The sequence below is a fragment of the Pan paniscus genome, chromosome X (assembly GCF_029289425.2).
Source record: "Pan paniscus chromosome X, NHGRI_mPanPan1-v2.0_pri, whole genome shotgun sequence".
Taxonomy (NCBI): domain Eukaryota; kingdom Metazoa; phylum Chordata; class Mammalia; order Primates; family Hominidae; genus Pan; species Pan paniscus.
In genome coordinates, this window is record NC_073272.2 from 62,418,504 (window position 1) to 62,442,387 (window position 23,884).

At 36.8% G+C, this 23,884-nt stretch overlaps 1 pseudogene; it reads right to left on the minus strand.

The window, feature by feature from the left end:
• Positions 1-468: 468 nt before the first annotated feature.
• LOC117977573 (zinc finger RNA-binding protein-like) lies at positions 469-22,575 on the minus strand (annotated as a pseudogene).
• Between the last annotated feature and the right edge of the window lie 1,309 nt (positions 22,576-23,884).

The following is a 23,884-nucleotide window of genomic DNA, read 5'->3' on the forward strand; positions in this document are numbered from 1 at the left end:
AATATGAAGGTGGAGTTATGATCCAACTCTCAAGTCAATTCATTTTCCCACACTTTAGGATGATTGTTTCCTACCTTTTTCTTTCTCACATTTCCATCATCTTCTCTCTCATCCTTTTTCACAGCTAATAACGTTGTTATTTATGTCATTAATCACATGGAAACAATTAGGGGAGAACTTCCATAAGCTTTTACTGTAACTACTTGCCACTTCGTCTACTGAATCTGTGTCAGTAATACTTTGAATTTCCTTTTGATTTTGAATTAACTCTTAAGGCCCCTATTTGGAAACATTTCAGTTCATACATGCACTAGATCTAATTCACAACTAACAATTATCCAAGGAAATTTCTCCGGAAATTTTCCCTTGTTTCTCTTACATTATCAATTTTCCTTCTTTTTTCTCTATTACTCTCATTACTAAACAGACACGCTGTAATTTCTCCCACTTTCCCCTCTAGCTACAACATCACTTTCTCTCCTCCTCTTTATGGCCAATATATCTCAAAGACTTGTCTATATTCACAGTTTCCACATCCCCAAATCCAAATCCCTGTGGCTTCTGAAACAGTAGCATCAGCATCACCTGGGAACTTGTTAGAAATTTGAATTTGATGCTTTCATCACAAAGCCTCTGGATCGGAAACTCTAAAACACAGAAATTTAAGTTTTAACATAACCCCCTAAGTGTTATTAATGTATGCAAAATTAGATAATCTTTTATTATATCTCTAATTCTCGGTTGATATCTGAAACAAGACAATTATCTACTGGTTTTCGACTGTGAAATCTGAAAATTTAGTGCCTTTATACTTCTTATATTTAGCCATATTCCACCCTCTCTTTAAATATTTTTGGTTGTTATCCTCTCAGACCAGGGTACATCTGCCATTTTGGTATAATTATTTCTACAACAGCTCCTTCTCTCCTCAATTCCAGTCACATCATATTACTGAATGCTTAACTTTCCTAATATTATTAATATTGCAGGGATAAATATCTGTGTTTTAATATTGACCAAGATCATAGCCTTCATGTGTAGGTTAAATTTGCCTGGCTAGTGTATATGGTTTACTCTTCTTAGCATTTCAGCCAGCTCACCTGGTTGAATTCCATGTTTGTGACACTATGGACTAATCAAAAGTAGTGATTGTGGGCCTGTGATTATGTTTGTGGAAGAATCTGGTCTTGCTTTCTAAAGGAATTCTCTGTTTCTTTCAGCCTCTTTACTGGGATTCTCTTATCTGGTAGTCTTCTCTAAATATAGAGTTTACCCAAATACTAAGCTTAGAAATTTACATGCATGCAGAAAAGCATACCTGATCTAACTTTACCGACAGTTTTGGATGCTGTGATTTTGATTCTCAGGAGGGGAGCTCATGACATTGTGTAAGTTTCTATGAGTATACACATTTCGACAATTAGAACATTGGGGAAAGCATTATAATGAACATATTCATCAGCTAGAACCTATAAGCTCTTTTCCCAAATAAAATCACTGCAAATATATTAATGCAGTTCATTCGCTAAACACACACACACATATACACACACATTGTTCCTCCAGTTTATGTATACCTCAGATGTCTATATATATATATATATATATCTCAAATCTTCTGTATCCAATCTGCCATTAATGAACACATAAGTTGTGTCCCTGACTATGTATGCTATTGTAAATAGTACAGAGATAAACATATGAATGCATGTGTCTTTTTTAATATAATGATTGCGTTTCCATTGTGTGGACAGCCAGCAGTGGAATTTCTGGGTCAAATAGTAGTTCTATTTTTTGACTTTTGAGATACCACCATACTGTTTTTCATTGAGCTAATTGGCATTCCCATCGACAGTTGTTTTTTGTCTTTTTAATAGTAGCCAATCTGACTCTTGTAAGGTTATATCTCATTGTGATTTTAACTTGCAAATATTTTCTTCTATAGGTTTTGTGTTTGTTCTGTTGATTATTTCTCCTGCTGTGATGAAGATTTTTCATTTAATTAAGGCCCGTTTCTCTATTTCTGTTATTGTTGCATTTGATTTTGTGCTCTTTGTAATACTTTTTTTGCTTAGCTCAATGTCCAGAAGAGTTCTTAGATATTATTCCAGAACTTTTCTACTTTCAGGTCTTGTGTTTAGGATTTTATCTTGAGTTAATTTTTGTATAAGGTGAGAGATGAGAAACCAGGTTCATTCTTGCACATTTGGCTAGTCAGTTTTCCTAGCATCATTTATTGAATAGGGCGTTTTGTTGTTGTTGTTGCTGTGGTTTTGTATGAACTTTGGGATATTTTTTCAAATTCTATGAAAAATAATTGTGGTAATTTGATAGAAATTGCATTGAATTGTAGACCACTTTGGGCAATATGGTCATTTTGATGATATTGATTCTTTCACTCTGTGAGCATGGGATGTTTTTCCATTTGTTTGTGTCATCAGTGTTTTGTAGTTTCCTCACAAAATTTTTTCACCTCATTGGTTAAATGTATTCCTATGTATTTTATTTTTTTGTATGTGCCTCTTATTAATAGGATTGAGTTGATAATTTGGTTCTCAGTTTGAAATTTCATTGTATTGGAAAACCCCTAACTTTCATACGTTGATTTTGTATTTTGAAACTTTACTGAAATTGCTTATCAAGTTTGGAACTCTTCTAGGGGAGTTTTTAGGGTGTTCTAGGTATATAATCATGTGGTTAGTGAATAGAGATAATTTTTCTTCCTCTTTTCTAATTTGTTTGCCTTTTATTTTTTACTCTTGCCCAATTTCTCTGGTCTGAACTGTCAGTATGAATTTGAATAGGAGTGATGACAGTGGGCATCTTTGGAATTACTAGAAAAAATACATTGAACTTTTTTCCATTCAGTGTGATGTTGGCTGTAGAAATGTCATATATGGCTTTTCTTATTTAGAGGTATATTCTGTCTTTGCCTAGTTTGTTCAGGATTTTTTTCATGAAAAGGTGTTAGATTTTATCAAATGCTTTTTATGGATCTGTGGAGATTATTATATGGTTTATATACTTTATTCTGTTTATGTGATAAATCACATTTATAGGTTTGCATATGTTGAACCATCCTTGGTTCACTATCATCCCTGGAAAAAAACCCAACTTGATTATAATAAATTATACTTTAATGTGCTATTGGATTTTGTTTGCTAATATTTTGTTGAGAAATTTTGCATTTATGTTTATCGTGGATATTGGCCTATATTTCCTTGTTTTGTACTTGCCTGATTTTGGTATCGAGGTGATACTGTATTTATAAAATGAGTTAGTGAGAGATCACTCCTCCTCAATTTCTGGGGATAGTTTTAGTAAGATTAGTATAAGCTCATCTTCATACATCTGGTAAACTTTTAGCTGTACATCTGTCTGGCCCTAAGCTTATTTTTTGGAAGATTTTAAAATATTGATTCACTTTCATTACTTTTATTGGTCTTTTCAGTGTCACTAATTCTTTCTGGTTCAATTTTGGGAGATAAGCTGGGTGTCGTGGCTCACACCTGTAATCTTGGCAGTTCGAGAGGACTAAGCAAGAGGATTGTTGGAAGCCAGGAGTTCAAGACAAGTCTGGTCAATGTAGCCAAACTCTGTCTCTGAAATAAAGTAAAATAAAATAAAATAAAATAAAATAAAATAAAATAAAATAATTTTGGAAGTTGTGTGTTTCAAGGAATTTACCCTTTTTTCTCTGTTTTCTAGTGTGTGTGTGTAGAAGTGTTCACAGTATTCTCTTAGGTCCTTTTGTATTTCTCTGTTACCCAGTGTAATATCATCTTTATTATTCCTGATTGTGCTTATTTAAATATTATCTCTTTTTTCTTTGTTAGCCTAGCTAGTGCTCTGTCAATTTTGTTTATACTTTTAAATAATAAATTTCTATTTCATGGATTCTTCGTAATTTTCCTTTTTTTGGTCTCAAGCTAACATAGTTCTGCTATGACCATTGTTATTTCTTCTGTTAGCTTTGGATTTGACTTGTTCTTGTTTTTCCAGTTTTTTGAGGGGTGATATTATGTTGCTTATTTGAAATCTATCTCTTTGATGTAAAAATGTAACGCTATAAATTGCCCTCTTACTACTGCTTTTGTTTTCCAGAGTTATTGGTGTGTTGTGTCTCTATTTTTATTTGCTTCCAAAGATATTTAAATTTTGACCTTATTTTCATTGTTTACTTAAGAGTTGTTCCATGAGCAGTGGTTTGTAGCTCTCCTTGAAGAGGTCCTTCACATCCCTTGTAAGTTGGATTCCTAGGTATTTCATTCTCTTCGAAGCAGTTGTGAATGGGAGTTCACTCATAATTTGGCTCTCAGTCTGTTATTGGTGTATAAGATTGCTTGTGATTTTTGTACATTGATTTTGTATCCTGAGACTTTGCTGAAGTTGCTTATCAGCTTAAGGAGATTTGCGGCTCAGACCATGGGGTTTTCTAGATATACAATCATGTCCTCTGCAAACAGAGACAATTTGACTTCCTCTTTTCCTAATTGAATACCCTTTATTTATTTCTCCTGCCTGATTGCCCTGGCCAGAACTTCCAACACTATGCTGAATAGGAGTGGTGAAAGAGGGCATCCCTGTCTTGTGCCGGTTTTCAAAGAGAATGCTTCCAGTTTTTGCCCATTCAGTATGATATTGGCTGTGGGTTTGTCATAGATAGCACTTATTATTTTTACAAATGTCCCATCAATACCTAATTTATTGAGAGTTTTTAGCATGAAGGGCTGTTGAATTTTTTCAAAGGCCTTTTCTGCATCTATTGAGATAATCATGTGGTTTTTGTCTTTGGTTCTGTTTATATGCAGGATTACGTTTATTGATTTGCATATGTTGAACCAACCTTGCATCCCAGGGATGAAGCCCACTTGATCATGGTGTATAAGCTTTTTGATGTGCTGCTGGATTCGGTTTGCCAGTATTTTACTGAGGATTTTTGCATCAATCTTCATCAGGGATATTGGTCTAAAATTCTCTTTTTTTGTTGTTGTGTCTCTGCCAGGCTTTGGTATCAGGATGATGCTGGCCTCATAAAATGAGTTAGGGAGGATTCCCTCTTTTTCTATTGATTGGAATAGTTGCAGAAGGAATGGTACCAGTTTCTGCTTGTACCTCTGGTAGGATTCGGCTGTGAATCCATCTGGTCCTGGACTTTTTTTGGTTGGTAAGTTATTAATTATTGCCTCAATTTCAGAGCCTGTTATTGGTCTGTTCAGAGATTCAAATTCTTCCTGGTTTAGTCTTGGGAGGGTGTACGTGTTGAGCAATTTATCCATTTCTTCTAGGTTTTCTAGTTTATTTTTGTAGAGGTGTACATAGTATTATCTGATGGTAGTTTATATTTCTGTGGGATTGGTGGTGATAGCCCCTTTATCATTTTTTATTGCATCTATTTGATTCTTCTCTCTTTTCTTCTTTATTAGTCTTGCTAGCGGTCTATCAGTTATGTTGATCTTTTCAAAAAACCAGCTCCTGGATTCATTGATTTTTTGAAGGGTTTTTTTGTGCCTCTACTTCCTTCAGTTCTGTTCTGATCTCAGTTATTTCTTGCCTTCTGCTAGCTTTTGAATGTGTTTGCTCTTGGTTCTCTAGTTCTTTTAATTGTGATGTTAGGGTGTTGATTTTAAATCTTTCCTGCTTTCTCTTGTGGGCATTTAGTGCTATAAATTTCCCTCTACACACTGCTTTGAATGTGTCCCAGAGATTCTGGCATGTCGTGTTTTTTTTCTCATTGGTTTCAAAGAACATCTTTATTTCTGCCTTCATTTCCTTATGTACCCAGTAGTCATTCAGGAGCAGGTTGTTCAGTTTCCATGTAGTTGAGCGGTTTTGAGTGAGTTTCTTCAACCTGAGTTCTAGTTTGATTGCACTGTGGTCTGAGAGACAGTTTGTTATAATTTCTGTTCTTTTACATTTGCTGAGGAGTGCTTTACTTCCAACTATGTGGGAGTCTAAGTCTCTTACTAGGTCTCTAAGGACTTGCTTTATGAATCTGGCTGCTCCTGTATTGGGTCCATATATATTTAGGATAGTTAGCTCTTCTTGTTCAATTGATCCCTTTACCATTATTAATGGCCTTCTTTGTCTGTTTTGATCTTCGTTGGTTTAAAGTCTGTTTTATCAGAGACTAGGATTGCAATCCCTGCCTTTTTTGTTTTCCATTTGCTTGGTAGATCTTCCTTCTTCCCTTTATTTTGAGGCTATGTGTGTCTCTGCATGTGAGATGGGTTTCCTGAATACAGCACACTGATGGGTCTTGACTCTTTATCCAATTTGCCAGTCTGTGACTTTTAATTGGAGCCTTAAGCCCATTCACATTTAAGGTTAATATTGTTATGTGTGAATTTGATCCTGTCATTATGATGTTAGCTGGTTATTTTGCTCGTTAGTTGATGCAGTTTCTTCCTAGCCTCGATGGTCTTTATAATTTGGCATGTTTTTGCAGTGACTGATACCTGTTTTTCCTTTCCATGTTTAGTGTTTCCTTCAGGGTCTCTTTTGGGGCAGGCCTGGTGGTGACAAAATCTCTCAGCATTTGCTTGTCTGTGAAGGATTTTATTTTCCTTCACTTATGAAGCTTTGTTTGGCTGGATATGAAATTCTGGTTTGAAAATTCTTTTCTTTAAGAATGTTGAATATTGGCCCCCACTCTCTTCTGGCTTCTAGAGTTTCTGCCGAGAGATCAGCTGATAGTCTAATGGGCTTCCCTTTGTGGGTAACCTGACCTTTCTCTCTGGTTGCCTTTAACATTTTTTCCTTCATTTCAACTTTGGTGAATCTGACAATTATGTGTCTTGGAGTTGCTCTTCTCGACAAGTATCTTTGTGGCATTCTCTGTATTTCCTGAATTTGAATGTTTGCCTGCCTTGTTAGGTTGGGGAAGTTCTCCTGGATAATATCCTGCAGAGTGTTTTCCAACTTGGTTCCATTCTCCCCATCACTTTCAGATATACCAGTCAGACGTAGATTTGGTCTTTTCACATAGTCCTATATTTCTTGGAGGCTTTATTCATTTCTTTTTACTCTTTTTTCTGTAAACTTCTCTTCTTGCTTCATTTCATTCATTTCGTCTTCCATCCCTGAAACCCTTTCTTCCAGTTGATTGAATCAGCTACTGAGGCTTGTGCATTCATGCAATAGATCTTGTGCCATGGTTTTCAGCTCCATCAGGTCATTTAAGGACTTATCTGCATTGGCTATTCTAGTTAGCCATTCTTCTAATCTTTTTTCAAGGTTTTTAACTTCTTTGCCATGGTTTCGAACTTCCTACTTTAGCTTGGAGAAGTTTGATCGTCTGAAGCCTTCTTCTCTCAACTCATCAAAGCCATTCTGCATCCAGCTTTGTTCTGTTGCTGGTGATAAACTGTGTTCCTTTGGAGGAGAAGAAGTGCTGTGATTTTTAGAGTTTCCAGTTTTTCTGCTCTGTTTTTTCCCCATCTTTGTGGTTTTATCTACTTTTGGTCTTTGATGATGGTGACATACAGATGGGGTTTTGGTGTGGATGTCCTTTCTGTTTGTTAGTTTTCCTTCTAACAGTCAGGACCCTCAGCTGCAGGTCTGTTGGAGTTTGTTGGAGGTCCACTCCAGACCCTGTTTGCCTGGGTATCAGCAGCAGAGGCTGCAGAACAGCAGATATTGGTAATCCGCAATTGTTGCTGCCTGATTGTTCCTCTGGAAGTTTTGTCCCAGAGGAGTACCTGGCCGTGTGAGGTGTCAGCCTGCCCCTACTGGGGTGTGCCTCCCAGTTAGACTACTCGGGGGTCAGTGACCCACTTGAGGAGGCATTCTGTCTGTTCTCAGATCTCCAGCTGCATGCTGGAAGAACCACTACTCTCTTCCAAGCTGTCAGACAGGTACATTTAAGTCTGCAGAGGATTCTGCTGCCTTTTGTTTGGCTATGCCCTGCCCCCAGAGGTGGAGTCTACAGAAGCAGGCAGGCCTCCTTGAACTGCAGTGGGCTCCACCCAGTTCGAGCTTCCTAGCCACTTTGTTTACCTACTCAAGCCTCGGCAATGGCAGGCGCCCCTCCCCCAGCCTTGCTGCCACCTTGCAGTTTGATCTCAGACTGCTGTGCTAGCAATAAGCGAGGCTCCATGGGCATAGGACCCTCCAAGCCATATGCGGGATATAATCTCCTGGTGTGCCATTTGCTAAGAACTTTGGAAAAGCACAGTGTTAGGGTGTGAGTGACCCGATTTTCCAGGTGCCATCTGTCACCCCTTTCTTTGACTAGGAAAGGGAATTCCCTGACTCCTTGTGCTTCCCAGGTGAGGCGGTGCCTCACCCTGCTTCATCTCATGCTCAGTGCACTGCAACCACTGTCCTGCACCCACTTTCTGACACCCCCGGTGAGATGAACCTGGTACCTCAGTTGGAAGTGCAGAAATCACCTGTCTTCTGCATCACTGATGCTGGGAGCTGTAGACTGGAGGTGTTGATATTTGGCCATCTTGGTTCCACCCCACATCAAGCCATTTGTAAAGGTTCTATCCCATAGCCCAAACACTTTCCAAAACTTCCCGCTTACAACATTGCAGATCAAATTTCAAGATGAGATTTGGAGGGGACAAATATTCAGCCTACACAATAGGGTTACATCAACTGCAAAGCTTTTGTACAGGAAATGAAATAACACAGTGAAAAATACAACCTATAGAAGGGACAAAAATATTTGCAAACTATTCACCTGACAGGGAATTCATATCCAGAATATATAAGAAACTCAACACTTGACAGCAAAAAACACAAACAAACAAATAATCTAATTAAAAGTGTAAAAAAGACCTGAATAGATGTATCTTAAAAGAAGATATACAAAAAGCAAAGAAATACATGAAAAAAATGTAGAACATTACTGATCATCATGAAAAAGCAACTTGAAATTACAAATATATATATATATATATATATATATATATATATATATATATATATAATCTCTCCCCAGTTAGAATGGCTACTACTAATACCAAGAAGACAAAACGTAACAAATGCTGTTGAGGATACCAAGAAAAAAAAAATCTAACATTCTCTTGGTAGGAATGTAAACCAGGACTGCTATTATGGAGAATAGTATGGAAGGGCTTCAAAAAACTAGAAATACTAGAAATACATCTACCTTATGATTCAGAAATTCTACTATTGGGCATATATCCAAAGAAAATGATATCAGTATATCAGGGAGATACAGCTCTGTATTTATTGCAGCATTATTTACCATAGCTGAGATGCGGAATCAACTTAAATGTTTCTCAGTGGATGAATTGATAGAGAAAATATACTTAATGAGATTCTATTCATCCATAAAAAAATGAAATTCTGTCATTTGCAGCAACATGGATGAGCCTAGAGAACATTATGTGATGTGAAACAAGCCAATAACAGAAAGATTAATACTGCATATTCCTTCTAATATGTGGAGGCTAAGAAGTTGATCTCATAGAAGTAGAAAGCAGAATAGTAGTTACAAAAATGTGGGAAAAGTCGGAGAGAAAAAAAGCAGGGAGAGATTGGTTCAAGGATTCAAAATTAAAGATTGATAGGAGGAATAATTTCTAATGTTCCATAGCACTTCAGGGTGACTATAGTTAATAATTTATTATGTATTTTCAAATAGCTAAAAGAGAATGTTTCAAAGGTTTTCAACCAGAACAATAATAAACATCAGAGGTGATGAATATGCTAATTTCCCTGATTGATCATTATATATTGTGTTTATCGAAGTATCAGTATTTATTCAATTAATATTAATGTACAATTATTATGTGTCAATTAAAATAATAGTAACTGCTAGTACAAAGGACGTATGTTGCTACATCACAAACATTTTTTATTAATTTGTGTGCTGGCCATGAGACTGCAGCTCACAGACCTCCAATTACAGGATATTATTGAAAGAGAATGCCAGGTGCTGTGTTGACATTCATGCTGTGTTTGCCAGGCCATCTCACAAGAGACTCCTAGTAGCCAATGACTAAGCAATGCAAAGATACGAAGACTGCCTCATTCCTGAGAATCAGGGCACTCCTCTGACAGGCAACTTTGACTTGAGGCCTCTCAGGGGCCTTGGTAACCTTTCTTTAGGCTGCTTAGTAGTAGGAGCTTCTACTCAACCAACCTTTCCTCCTTCCTTCCTTCTTTCCTTCCTTCCTTCCTTTTTCCTATCTTGCATTAAAGTCTGACACTTTTCCCAGCCTCACCCAGCTCCTTCACCATTTGCTCCCACTGGCCAAACTCTGGCATGTTTAATTTTTTCTTGACACCTGTTTCTTGGAGAACCCAGACTTACACACTTTGGTAACTGTTTTACAATATAACTGCTTTCTTTTATAATCAAACATACTTTATTTTATTTTTGTTAAATCACTATTTTCACAAGAACATACTTATCTCCAAATGCATTAAGTTGTATGCATTAAATATTTACAGCTTTTTGTATGTCAACTGTATCTTGATAAGTGGTTTAACATTATTTATTTATTTTGTTTAATTGACAAATAAAAATTATATATGTTTGTTGTCCACAACAAGGTGTTTTAAATTATTCATACTCTGTGGAATGTCTAAATTTAGCTACTTAACGTATGCATTATATCACATAAATATTATCATTTGGGATAAAAACACAATTTACTCTCTCAGTAATTTTCAAGAATACAGTATGTTGTTATTAATTATAGTCACTGTGTTGTACAATAGAGCTTTTGATCATATTGCTCTTACCTAACTGAAATTTTGTATATTTTGGTAAACATCTTTTAAACACCCCTGCACCACACACACCTACCCACCCCTGGTAACCATCATTCTACTCGCTAGTTCTAGGATATCCACATTTTTAGATTCCACATATAAGAACATGTGGTATTTGTCTTTATGTGCCTGGCTTACTTAACTTATCATCATTATCTCTTGGTTTATCCATGTCACAAATCACAAATTTTTCTGACATGGAAAATTGCTGAGAGTCTTGAAAAGAGGTACAACCATGTTGGACTTGCCAAATTTGATTCCAATGAAAATTCTGAATTATCCCAGAATCTCAATTTTAGCCCTTCAAACCCCTTCTGGCTTTGGATTTGGAGCAGTCTTATCCAGCTAGAATACTGACTGAAGATGTACTTATTTGAGCTTTTGTTGCAAATTGGCCAAACTCCATCTACCAGTGGATTTTCAAATAGCCAATAATGTCAGTCCTGACCCCTCCTGCCTGTAGACTGAGTTCTTTCTACCTGAGGTCCCAGGTGAATGCATGTCCATCAGTGCCTATTCAGGCTGATGGGTTGACTTAAGTCACATTGTGGATCTCAAAATGGCCCTATAAATTAGTTCCAGCCCTTTTTGACTATAGTATGAAAAAGGCCTTCTTGCCCAGAAATTCACTGGGAGACAACTGTCCATGACTATAGAGAAAACTGTCCATGACTATGGAGAAGACCTGAATTTTGGTTATGGACCTGAAAAATAAATGTTGCCTGAGATCTAGCTCATTAGGGCTGCAGATGTGAATAGTTCAGCCATAACAGGGACCCATTTAGTGATCCAATGGGAGTTTTTCCAGTGACATAAAGGAAGTCACACTAGTCAGCACATCTAGTAAAAGCTTTCTGTTTGAGAATATTAAAGCAAGCCTGCCCAACCCCGTACTAGTTGCTCATGGGACTCCAACCTGGGCTATATAAACCATGGCAAACCTGGACTTAGGGTGCCCTCTAGCACTGCAATGGTTGCAGTGATCATGGGTTAGGGGGACACAACAGTTTTCTCAGAATTTCTGAACAGGCATACTGTAGAAGTGCTATCATAGACAATGACAAACTCCCAAGACTGGAATAAATACCCATGTCTTCAATGTGCAGAAATCAACATACATGCACAAAGATCACAATGATCAGGGAAATACGAGGTCTCAAAACAAACCAAATACAGTGCCAGTTACCAAACCTAAACAAATGAAGATGTATGACTGACCTAACAAAGAATAAAAATCACTCTTTTAAGGAAGCTCAATAAAATTCAATAAAATACAGAAAAATAATTCAAAAAATTGGAAGACAAATTTAAGAGTTTGAAATAATTAAACATAATCAAACAGAAATCCTAGAGTGAGAAAATACAATGAAAAAAATAAAAAGTTCAACAGACTGCATCAACAGCAGAATTAAGCTGAAGAAAAAATTAGTGAGCTCAAAGTCAGATTAGTAAAAAATATGCAGAGAATAAAAAAATTAAAAAATTAATAAATAAAAAACATTATGAAATAATATCAGAAGAGAAAATTTGTGGGTTCATAAAGTTCAAAAGAGACTAGAGAAACACAAGGTAATAGTAAATTACTTAAATAAATAATACAAGAAAACTTTCCAAGCATAAGGAATAATATAAATACCCAGATACAGGAAGCTTAAAAGCGATCACTCACAATCAATCTAAATAGGACCATATGAAGACATGTTATAATCAAACTATCCAATTTCAAAGACAGAGAGAGTATTAAAACAAAAAGAGAAAAGAAGTAAAAAACATGTAAGAGAATTTCAATATGCCTGGCAGCAGACTTCTCAGCATAAATCTTACAAATTCAGGAGGGAATGAGGTAATATATATGAGCTGCTGAAGGACAATAAAAAGGGCAAACCAAAAAATACTGGATATGACTAGCTAGATGGTTTTAGATGTGTGGTTTTATTTCTGAGTTCCCTATTCTGTTCCATTGGTCTATGTGCCTGTTTCTGTACCAGTACTATGCTGTTTTTGTTATTGTAGCTTTATAGTATAGTTTCAAGGAAGGTAGTGTGAAGCCTCCAGCTTTGTTCTTTTTGCTTAGGATTGTCCTGCCTCTACACGCTCTTTTTTGGTTCCACATAAATTTTAAAATAGTTTTTTTTTTTAATTCTGTAAAGATGTCAATGGTAGTTTATTAAAAACATCATCGAATTTATACATTTCTTTGGGCAGTATAACCATTTTTATAGAATTGATTCTTCCTATCCAAGAGCATGGAACGTTTTTGCATCTGTTAGTGTACTCTCTGACTTTTTTGAGCAGTGGTTTGTAGTTCCCCTTGAAGAGGTCCTTCATCTCCCTTTTTAGCTCTATTCCTAGGTATTTTATTCTCTTTGTGGCAATTGTGAATGGGAATTCATTAATAATTTGGCTCTCTGCTTGTCTATTGTTGGTGTGATTATTAGGAAAATGCAAGTCAAAACCTCAGTGAGATATCAACTCACACCAGTCAGAATGGTGATTATTAAAAAGTCAAAAAAAAAAAGATGTTGGCAAGGTTGCACAGGAATAGGAACACTTTTACACTTTTGGTGGGAATGTAAATTAGTTTGACCATTGTGGAAGACAGTGTGGTGATTCCTGAAATTCTTAGAACCAGAAATACCATTCAATCCACCAATTCAATTACTGGGTATACAACACCCAAATGCAAATCATTCTATTCTAAAGAACGTGTACATGTGTGTTTATTGCAGCACTATTCACAATAGTAAAGACATGGAATCAACTCAAATGACCATCAGTGATAGACTGGGTAAGGAAAATGTGGTACATATACACCATGGAATACCATGCAGCCATAAAAAAGAATGAGATCATTTCCTTTGCAGGGACATGGATGAAACTAGAAGCCATTATCCTCAGCAAACTAATGCAGCAACAGAAAATCAAACCACATTTTCTCACGTATAAGTGGGAGCTGGACAATGAGAACACATGGACACAGGGAGGGAACAACGCACACTGGGGCCTGCTGGGTTAGGACAAGAGGAGGAGAGCATTAGGAAAAACAGCTAATGCATGCCAGGCTTAATACCTACGTAGTGGGTTGATAGGTGCATAAAACCACCATAGATCACATTTACCTGTGTAACAAGCATGCACATCCTGCACACGTACCCCAGGACTTAGAAACAAAAGACTACTAGTTCAATATATATTGTTGAAATGTCAAGATATTGTTTTTATGGCTGAATAGTACTCCATCATGTCTATATATATTTTGTTAATAGATTCACCTAATGATGAACACTTAGATTGCTTCCAAATCTTGGCTTTTTGAATAGTGCTGCAACAAACATGGGGGTGCAGAGATCTCTTTGATATACTGATTTTCTTTCTTTTGGTTGTATACTTAGAAGTTGAATTGCTGGATCATATGGTAGCTCTATTTTTAATATTTTGAGAAACTTTCAAACAGTTCTCCATTTTGGAGATTTACATTCCCAAATGTAATTTGTCTGTAGGAAAACAATGTACAAAAGTTCCTTTTCTCCATATCTTCATTATTATTTGTTATTTCCTGCCTTTTGGATAAAACCATTTTAACTGGAGTGAGATGATATCTCATCATAGTTTTGATTTGCATTTCTCTGATGATTAGTTATATTGAGCACCTTTTCAGATACTTATTTACCATGTTCATGTCTTTTGAGAAATATCTGTTCAGATCGTTTGCCCATGCTTTAATTATATTATTAGATATTTTCCTAAAAATGAGTGAAATAAGTTTCTAATTTTATTATTTATTTATTTATTTTGCATGTGAATTTACAGTTTTCCCAGCAGCATTTATTGAGAGACTCTCCTTTCCCTAATGTATCTTTTTGGCACCTTTGTTGAAAATGCATTCACCATAAATATATGGATTTGTTTCTAGCTTCTCTATTCTGTTCAACTGGTTTATTGGTGACTGTTTTTATGCCAGTAGTATGCTTTTTGTTTTTTGTTCAGAATAGCTTTGGCTATTCTGAGTGCTTTGTGATTCAATATGTTTCAGTATTGTTTTTTCTATTTTTGTTGAGAATGTAATTGGTATTTTATGTAAATTCCATTGAATATGCAGATTGCTTTTAACAGTATGAACATTTTAAAAGTATTGATTCTTCTAGTCCATGAACATTGAATATATTTTCATATTTTTGTACTCAAATTTCTTTCATCAATGTTTTATAGTTATTATAAAGAATTTTCACTTCTTTGTTAATCAATTTTAATTTACTGATGTTTTCTGAAATTGTTTGCTGCTTGCATATAGAGATGCTACTGATCTTTGTCTGTTGACTTTGCATCCAGCAACTTTACTAAATTTGTTTATCAGTTCTAATAGTTTTTGGTGGAGTCTTTAGGTTTTTCCAAATGTAAGATCATATCATTTGCAGACAATAATACTTTGACTTCTTCCTTTTCAATTTCGGTACCTTTTATTTCTTTCTTTTGTCTTATTGCTGTAGCTAGGAATTCCAGTACTATGTTGAATAACAGTGGTGGAGGTGAGCATTCTTTTTATGTTCTAAATCTCAGAGAAACGGTTTTCAGTTTTCCCCATTTATTATGATATTAGCTTTATGTCTTTCATATATGGCTTTTATTATGCTGCAGTTTCACATTACAAGAAAGTACTGTTGTAAAATACTAAGAAAGGGTAAGAAATATAATCTGTAACAAACTTACAACTACTGCCTAAAAGCAAGCAAAACTTTCAAATAAAAAATCAAAATACACAGAGTGAAATGATGCACAAATTCTGCATCAAATATATGAAAAATTTAATAAGAGAGTTCACTAGTTAATAAAAGATACAAAAATGGGAGGAGTGGTTACAGAAACCAAAAAATTAAGTCAGCAAACCACCATGGCACATGTATATCTGTGTAACAAACCTGTACATTCTGCACATGTGGCCCAGAACTTAAAGTAAAATAAAAAACAATAATAATTTGAACAAAGTTGAACCACTGTTTGCCTCCTAGTCAGAGCACACAATTCATTTTGTTTTTCCGTTCATATAACACCTAACTGTATATATTTTATGTGTCATAAAAAAACTTGGTCATTTCATGAAATTCTTTAAATTCTTGATGATTGTTTTCAAGTACACATTTTTATGAATGAAAAACAGCCAACAATGGGCATCTGTTGTTTTTAACACTGATGCTTTAATGAAACTCTTTACAAGTTATCATAATCTTTTTTGATTTTTTTTCCCCCCTCAGCTTCAAATTTATCAAATCTATCACTATCTCTTCTACGTTTCCTATTGTGGATGTTAACATTTTTGCTCATTTGGGGTAATGGATCCATGCCTAAATCTTCGTGGATCTGGAGGAATACAAGGAGGCTCAATGCAAACTGCACTGGATGTGATGTTCTCTCACTACTGGTCTGTCATTGTTGCCAAGGCATCCATGTAATTCTTTTTACAAGGTTCCAGAAGTCCAGGACTACTTCTAATAATAACCACTGATTAAATGTACTTGAAAACTCTTCTCACTGCATCTGCGCAGGGATCCAAGGATTAGCTGATTGCTTTCTCTGCTAATAACTCCATAGCTCAGCTTGGAAAATTAGACCAAGTTGGAATTCCTGCTTACAGAATTCTTGAAGAATACGTATGATAATCACAGAGTACTGCAGACTATTCGTTCTAACTTGGAATCACTTAGCATGGCATAGAGCAACCAGAGCATAAAGGCATTTTTACCTGTCCAAGACATCGGGTAGGTCTTTCACCATACGTGAAGTTAGATCTCTTTTCTCCATGCTATCTTCTTGAATAATTGGAGATGATAGGAGTGACAGTGGCTTGCATTTTGGGTTCCACGCATGAATTCAAAATTATTACCACTTCAGATACAGCACATCTTATTTCATACTTCTCAATGTTTAAAACAGCAAGCTGTTTGGATAGGTTTTCTTTTTTTTATGAAGTTTATTTTATTTTATTTTATTATTATTATACTTTAAGTTTTAGGGTACATGTGCATAATGTGCAGGTTAGTTACATATGTATACATGGGCCATGCTGGTGTGCTGCACCCATTAACTCGTCATTTAGCATTAGGTATATCTCCTAAAGCTATCTCTCCCACCTCCCCCCACCCCCCAACAGTCCCCAGAGTGTGATGTCCCCCTTCCTGTGTCCATGTGTTCCCATTGTTCAATTCCCACCTATGAGTGAGAATATGTGGAGTTTGGTTTTTTGTTCTTGCGATCGTTTACTGAGAATGATGATTTCCAGTTTCATCCATGTCCCTACAAAGGACACGAACTCATCATTTTAAATGGCTCCATAGAATTCCATGGTGTATATGTGCCACATTTTCTTAATCCAGTCTATCATTGTTGGACATTTGGGTTAGTTCCAAGTCTTTGCTATTGTGAATAATGCCGCAATAAACATACGTGTGCATGTGTCTTTATAGCAGCATGATTTTTAGTCCTTCGGGTATATATCCAGTAATGGGATGGCTCGGTCAAATGGTATTTCTAGTTCTAGATCCCTGAGGAATCGCCACACTGCCTTCCACAATGGTTGAACTAGTTTACAGTCCCACCAACAGTGTAAAAGTGTTCCTATTTCTCCACATCCTCTCCAGCACCTGTTGTTTCCTGACTTTTTAATGATTGCCATTCTAACTGGTGTGAGATGGTATCTCATTGTGGTTTTGATTTGCATTTCTCTGATGGCCAGTGATGATGAGCATTTTTTCATGTGTCTTTTGGCTGCATAAATGTCTTCTTTTGAGAAGTGTCTGTTCATATCCTTTGCCCACTTTTTGATGGGGTTGTTTGTTTTTTTCTTGTAAATTTGTTTGAGTTCATTGTAGATTCTGGATATCAGCCCTTTGTCAGATGAGTAGATTGCAAAAATTTTCTCCCATTTTGTAGGTTGCCTGTTCACTCTGATGGCAGTTTCTTTTGCTGTGCAGAAGCTCTTTAGTTCAATTAGTTCCCATTTGTCAATTTTGGCTTTTGTTGCCATTGCTCTTGGTGTTTTAGACATGAAGTCGTTGCCCATGCCTATGTCCTGAATGTCAATGCCTAGGTTTTCTTCCAGGGTTTTTTATGGTTTTAGGTCTAACGTTTAAGTCTTTAATCCACCTTGAATTAATTTTTGTATAAGGTGTAAGGAAGGGATCTAGTTTCAGCTTTCTATATATGGCTAGCCAGTTTTCCCAGCACCATTTATTAAATAGGGAATCCTTTCCCCATTGCTTGTTTTTCTGAGGTTTGTCAAAGATCAGATAGTTGTAGATATGCGGCATTATTTCTGAGGGCTCTGTTCTGTTCCATTGATCTATATCTCTGTTTTGGTAACAGTACCATGCTGTTTTGGTTACTGTAGCCTTGTAGTATAGTTTGAAGTCAGGTAGCGTGATGCCTCCAACTTTGTTCTTTTTGCTTAGGATTGACTTGGTGATGTGGGCTCTTTTTTGGTTCCATATGAACTTTAAAGTAGTTTTTTCCAATTCTGTGAAGAAAGTCATTGGTAGCTTGATGGGGATGGTATTGAATCTATAAATTACCTCAGGCAGTATGGCCATTTTCACGATATTGATTCTTCCTATCCATGAGCATGGAATGTTCTTCCGTTTGTTTGTATCCTCTGAAATAACTAAAATCAGAGCAGAACTGAAGGAAATAGAGACACAAAAAACCCTTCAAAAAATTAATGAATCCAGGAGCTGTGTTTTTGAAAGGGTCAACAAAATTGATGGACGGCTAGCAAGACTAATAAAGAAGAAAAGAGAGAACAATCAAATAGACGCAATAAAAAATGATAAAGGGGATATCACCACTAATCCCACAGAAATACAAACTACCATCAGAGAATACTACAAACACGTCTATGCAAATAAACTAGACAACCTAGAAGAAATGGATAAATTCCTTGACACATACACCCACACGACTAAACCAGGAAGAAGTTGACTCTCTGAATAGACGAATAACAGGCTCTGAAATTGTCACAATAATCAATAGCTTACCAACCAAAAAGAGTCCAGGACCAGATGGATTCACAGCCGAATCCTACCAGAGGTACAAGCAGAAACTGGTACCATTCCTTCTGCAACTATTCCAATCAATAGAAAAAGAGGGAATCCTCCCTAACTCATTTTATGAGGTCAGCATCATCCTGATACCAAAGCCGGGCAGAGACACAACTAAAAAAGAGAATTTTAGACCAATATCCTTGACGAACATTGATGCAAAAATCCTCAGTAAAATACTGGCAAACCGAATCCAGCAGCACATCAAAAAGCTTATCCACCATGATCAAGTGGGCTTCATCCCTGGGATGCAAGGCTGGTTCAATATACACAAATCAATAAATGTAATCCAGCATATAAACAGAACCAAAGACAATAACCACATGATTATCTCAATAGATACAGAAAAGGCCTTTGACAAAATTCAACAACCCTTTATGCTAAAAACTCTCAATAAATTAGGTATTGATGGGACGTATCTCAAAATAATAAGAGCTATCTATGACAAACCCACAGCCAATATCATACTGAATGGGCAAAAACTGGAAGCATTCCCTTTGAAAACTGGCACAAGACAGGGATGCCCTCTCTCACCACTCCTATTCAACATAGTGTTGGAAATTCTGGCCAGGGCAATTAAGCAGGAGAAGGAAATAAAAGGTATTCAATTAGGGAAAGAGGAAGTCAAATTGTCCCTGTTTGCAGATGACATGATTGTATATCTAGAAAACCCCATCATCTCAGCCCAAAATCTCCTTAAGCTGATAAGCAACTTCAGCAAAGTCTCAGGATACAAAATCAATGTACAAAAATCACAAGCATCCCTATACACCAATAACAGACAAACAGAGAGCCAAATCATGAGTGAACTCCCATTCACAATTCCTTCAAAGAGAATGAAATACCTAGGAATCCAACTTACAAGGGACGTGAAGGACCTCTTCAAGGAGAACTACAAACCACTGCTCAGTTAAATAAAAGTGGATAGGTTTTCTGCAATATGTCTTAATAATATCTTTGAAGGTTTCCCTGAATGCAGAAAAACAATGTTGTCCTTGGAGAAGTAACTCTCTTGTCAAAACTTCCACTTGCATAACTTCTTTTAAAACTCTCTTTACCTCCCTCTTTCTTATGACCTTCTTCTTTGCTCTTGCTCTTCTCATGTTCAGAGAAAGTGCCTGAAATAAATTTTAAAGTACATTCAGTAATAGAAACAATTTTCTGAACTTCCTGTTACTTCTTTTCAACTAGATAAATCATTGCATATTTTCTCATTACATAGAAGTCATCAGATGAGTCAGGATATTGTAAGCGTGCAGGCCCCTGTAGCTGAGGAGTAATGCCTGGTCGCACTCCCAGGAGTCTGGGACCAGAGATCATGAGGATATTCTCCAACAGACATTTGGTGGTTATCATCTCAATGATGCTGTTCTTCCTCCAGAACATGCACTTTTCATAACATTGCATTACCATACTCCAGCGTTGCTCCTCTTGCCTTCATCAGTAGTCCTTCTGCATTTGCTTTTGCATTTTCTCTTATTCAAACTTTCTTTCAAAAATACTAGGCTTTACTTCTACTTGCAAATCTAAATTTTTCTTTTTTCTATTTTGAAGTATGTGTCTTCACCCTTTTAAGTGAATCTCCTTAACATTGGGATTATTAAAGCTTCACTTGCATGATTTACAGTGGAAGTGAACTACCTTTCCGTCTTCATTTTAAACCTCCTCCAGGTAATCATGACCCACTGGCTGCGCATCATTCTGGAAAGCAGCAAAATATACAGGTTTGATTTTTTTTCTCACACTGTCTCTTGATTTACTTCAGGAATCTGCACAATAGAAATAAAAAGAATACTTTTAACAGATGCAGTTCCTTCTAAGTACTGTGTTTTATTTCATGATGATTGTGGCTTATTATTACCAATGAAATTGATTTTGGGGTAGATATTTTTTGGCAGCCATATTTGTGGGCACTGCTGACACTTTAGTCTTCTATGTGCTATTAAGAGACGAATTTCCTGTAGTCACAAGACTCTTCGCTGAAGAAGTTGCAATTGATGAAGTATTCACAGTACATTTGCTTAAAGGAGAGGTAGTTGATTTTGAAGCAGACACAGCTGTTGGAAAAGTAGCTTGGCTAGTAACATTTGCTTCTGTTGCATCTGCTCCAGTACAAGACATATTGAGGAGCTTACAGTGTAGCTGATTTTGAGTCCCATGAGTAGAGTTGTTGCTTCTGCTGATATTTTGTGAGGGTTTCTTTGCAGCCTCACAAAACACCAGCAGAAGCAACAACTTGTAATTGTTTCTGTCCTTCTGACTGTGGCTTACAAGTCTGTGGTATGGCACAGGTGATGTTACAAACGTCAAGATTGTGAATCTTTGGTGGCTTGGGAGGCTGTTTTAGCTTCAGTTGTTTATTTTGTATTTTTGAATTGTGCTTCTTTAGTAAAGATAGTTCCTGTTCAAGCAGCTGTTAATTGTAGAAAGATGCAGCTGAATACACTGCTGCTTCATAAACTGAATAAAATTTACCAGGATAAATAACTGCTGTGGTACTGTAAGTAGCACTCTGAGTATAGGATGGCACAACAGCAGCTGCAGCTGCTACTGGATGTACAGTGGAGGATATAGGATAAATAAAGTTGCGACAGCTGAACTTGCTGTGACTTATTTTATAGCTGTCACTTGTCGAGTTTGCTGGGCTTGAGTATACTGAGTTGTGCCTGGGATTTAAGAGCAGTCTGATAGTAAGCTTCAGCTACAGAAGGCCAAGGTTAGTGATTGGCAGCTATACCAGCAGCAGTTTCTGTTAGTTGTTGGTGGTAGTGCTTACTATCATAAGCTATCAGGAGTTGTGGATCTCACATATGAGTATGAGTCCTGGTAGTTTTGTGTAGTAGCGGCAGGTGGGTGGTTCTTCTTGTTGCCCCTGAGTATAACCATGATCACTTGAAGTGTGTGCAGTGGGGTAGCTTTCATAAGCAGCAGTTGGTGCAGCAGCAGCAACAGCTACTGGAGCAGGCCTGGTAACTGCAACTGTGGCAAATGCTGGTGCATAGGCAATAGTAACTGAGAAGCTACTGGAGCCTGATGGACTGTGTAGCTACCAACTGTAGTTGGATGAAAATAGGCTATGCTTGAATCTGGCTGCTGCCTACACTAAGCCACAATGACTCCTGCTGCCACCCAACTGTGAGTGAATCAAAAGCAGTTGCCAGTCACCATTTTGGTATCTTGCCCTAGCCAGCTGGGCACATAGGTGAAAGAAACGACAGAGCATATGGGAATCATGTTTTCCAGGTGATGCTTCTGAATTCTGACTAATCTGCTGCCTCATTTATCTGCCCTGCTCCTTTTTTCTTTTCTTTTTTTAAACCTTGTCGGGGTACATGGTTACATTGTTTATTAGAAATCTTTCTTCATTTTTAATCTGTCCACTCATTGCCATGAACTTTCTTCTCAGAACTTCTTTTACTGTGTCCTATTGGCTTTCCATGTATGTGTAAGTTATCCAAAATTATTATTGTTGTACGTTTCTAGTTTTTTACCATTGTAAGTCTGAAATGATAGTTGATTAATCTCTATCTCCTCAATTACACTTGATTAGTCTCTGTCCTCAAATTTATCAACACCCATTTGGTGGGCTAACATATTAGCTACCCCAGAGCAGTTGAGAAGAATGTATATTCTGCACCTGTTGCATGAAACGTTCACACGTCTGTTAGGTACATTTGGTCTATTACATAGTTTATGTCTTATGTTTCTGTGTTGATTTTCTGTCTAGATGATCTATATATTGTTGAAAGTGGGGTGTTGACATATCTTGGTATTATTGTATTGCAGTCTATCACTCTGTTTAAATTCCATAATATTGTATTAATATACTTGAGTACTGTAATGTTGGGTTCATATATATTTATGGTTGCTATATCCTCTTGCTGAATTAATCACCTTATCATTATAAAATTACCTACATTGTCGCTTTTAAAAGTATTTGATATAAAGTATATTTTATCTGATATAAGAACGGTTACTCCTGATCACTTTTGGTTTCCATTCGCATAAATTTTTTTTCATCACTTCGCTTTTAGTCTGTTTGTGTTTAATGGTAAGGTGGCTCATGCTTGTAATCCCAGCACTTTGGGAGGCTGAGGCGGTGGATCACCTGAGGTCACCAGTTTGAGAACAGCCTGGTCAACATGGTGAAATCCCATCTCTACTAAAAATACAAAGATCAGCCATGTGCAGTGGTGGGTGCCTGTAATCCCAGGTACATGGGAGGCTGAGGCACAAGAATCGCTAGAACCCGTGAGGCAGAGGTTGCAGTGAGCTGAGACTGTGCCACTGCACTCCAGCCTGGATGACAGAGTAAGACTCTGTCTCAAAAAAAAAAGCAAAACTAAACAGAAAACAACAAAAACAAACAACAGAAAGCAATGAGGTGACTCCCTGTAGTCAGCAGATACTTGGGTCTTTTTTTATCTATTCACAGAATCTATACTTTTAATTAAAAAATCTAATCCAGTTACATTCAAGGTTATTATTGCTATTTATGGACTCACTCCAGCCATTTGTTTCTTTCTTCTTATTTTGTTGTTTACTTCTGTGGCTCAGTGTTTTTCTGTGATGCTAAAGTTTGTTCCCTTTCTCCTTATCTGCCATAATTACTTTCTTTGTGATTAAAATTGGGCTACCATATAAAATCTTATAAAAGACTATGTTAGGCCAGGCGTGGTGGCTCAAGCCTGTAATTCCAGCACTTTGGGAGGCTGAGGCGGGCAGATCACGAGGTCAGGAGATTGAGACAACGGTGTAACTCCGTCTCTACTAAAAATACAAAATATTAGCTGGGTGCGGTGGTGGGCGCCTGTAGTCCCAGCTACTCAGGAGGCTGAGGCAGGAGAATGGCATGAATCCGGGAGGCAGAGCTTGCAGTGAGCCAAGATTGTGCCACTGCACTCCAGCCTGGGCGACAGAGCAAGACTACGTCTCAAAAAAAAAGGACTCTGTTAAGCTGATAACAACTTAAGTTTGGTTACATATAAGGACTCTAGGATACTTTTTTCTTTCCCCTACAATGTGGGTTTTGATTGCCTTAA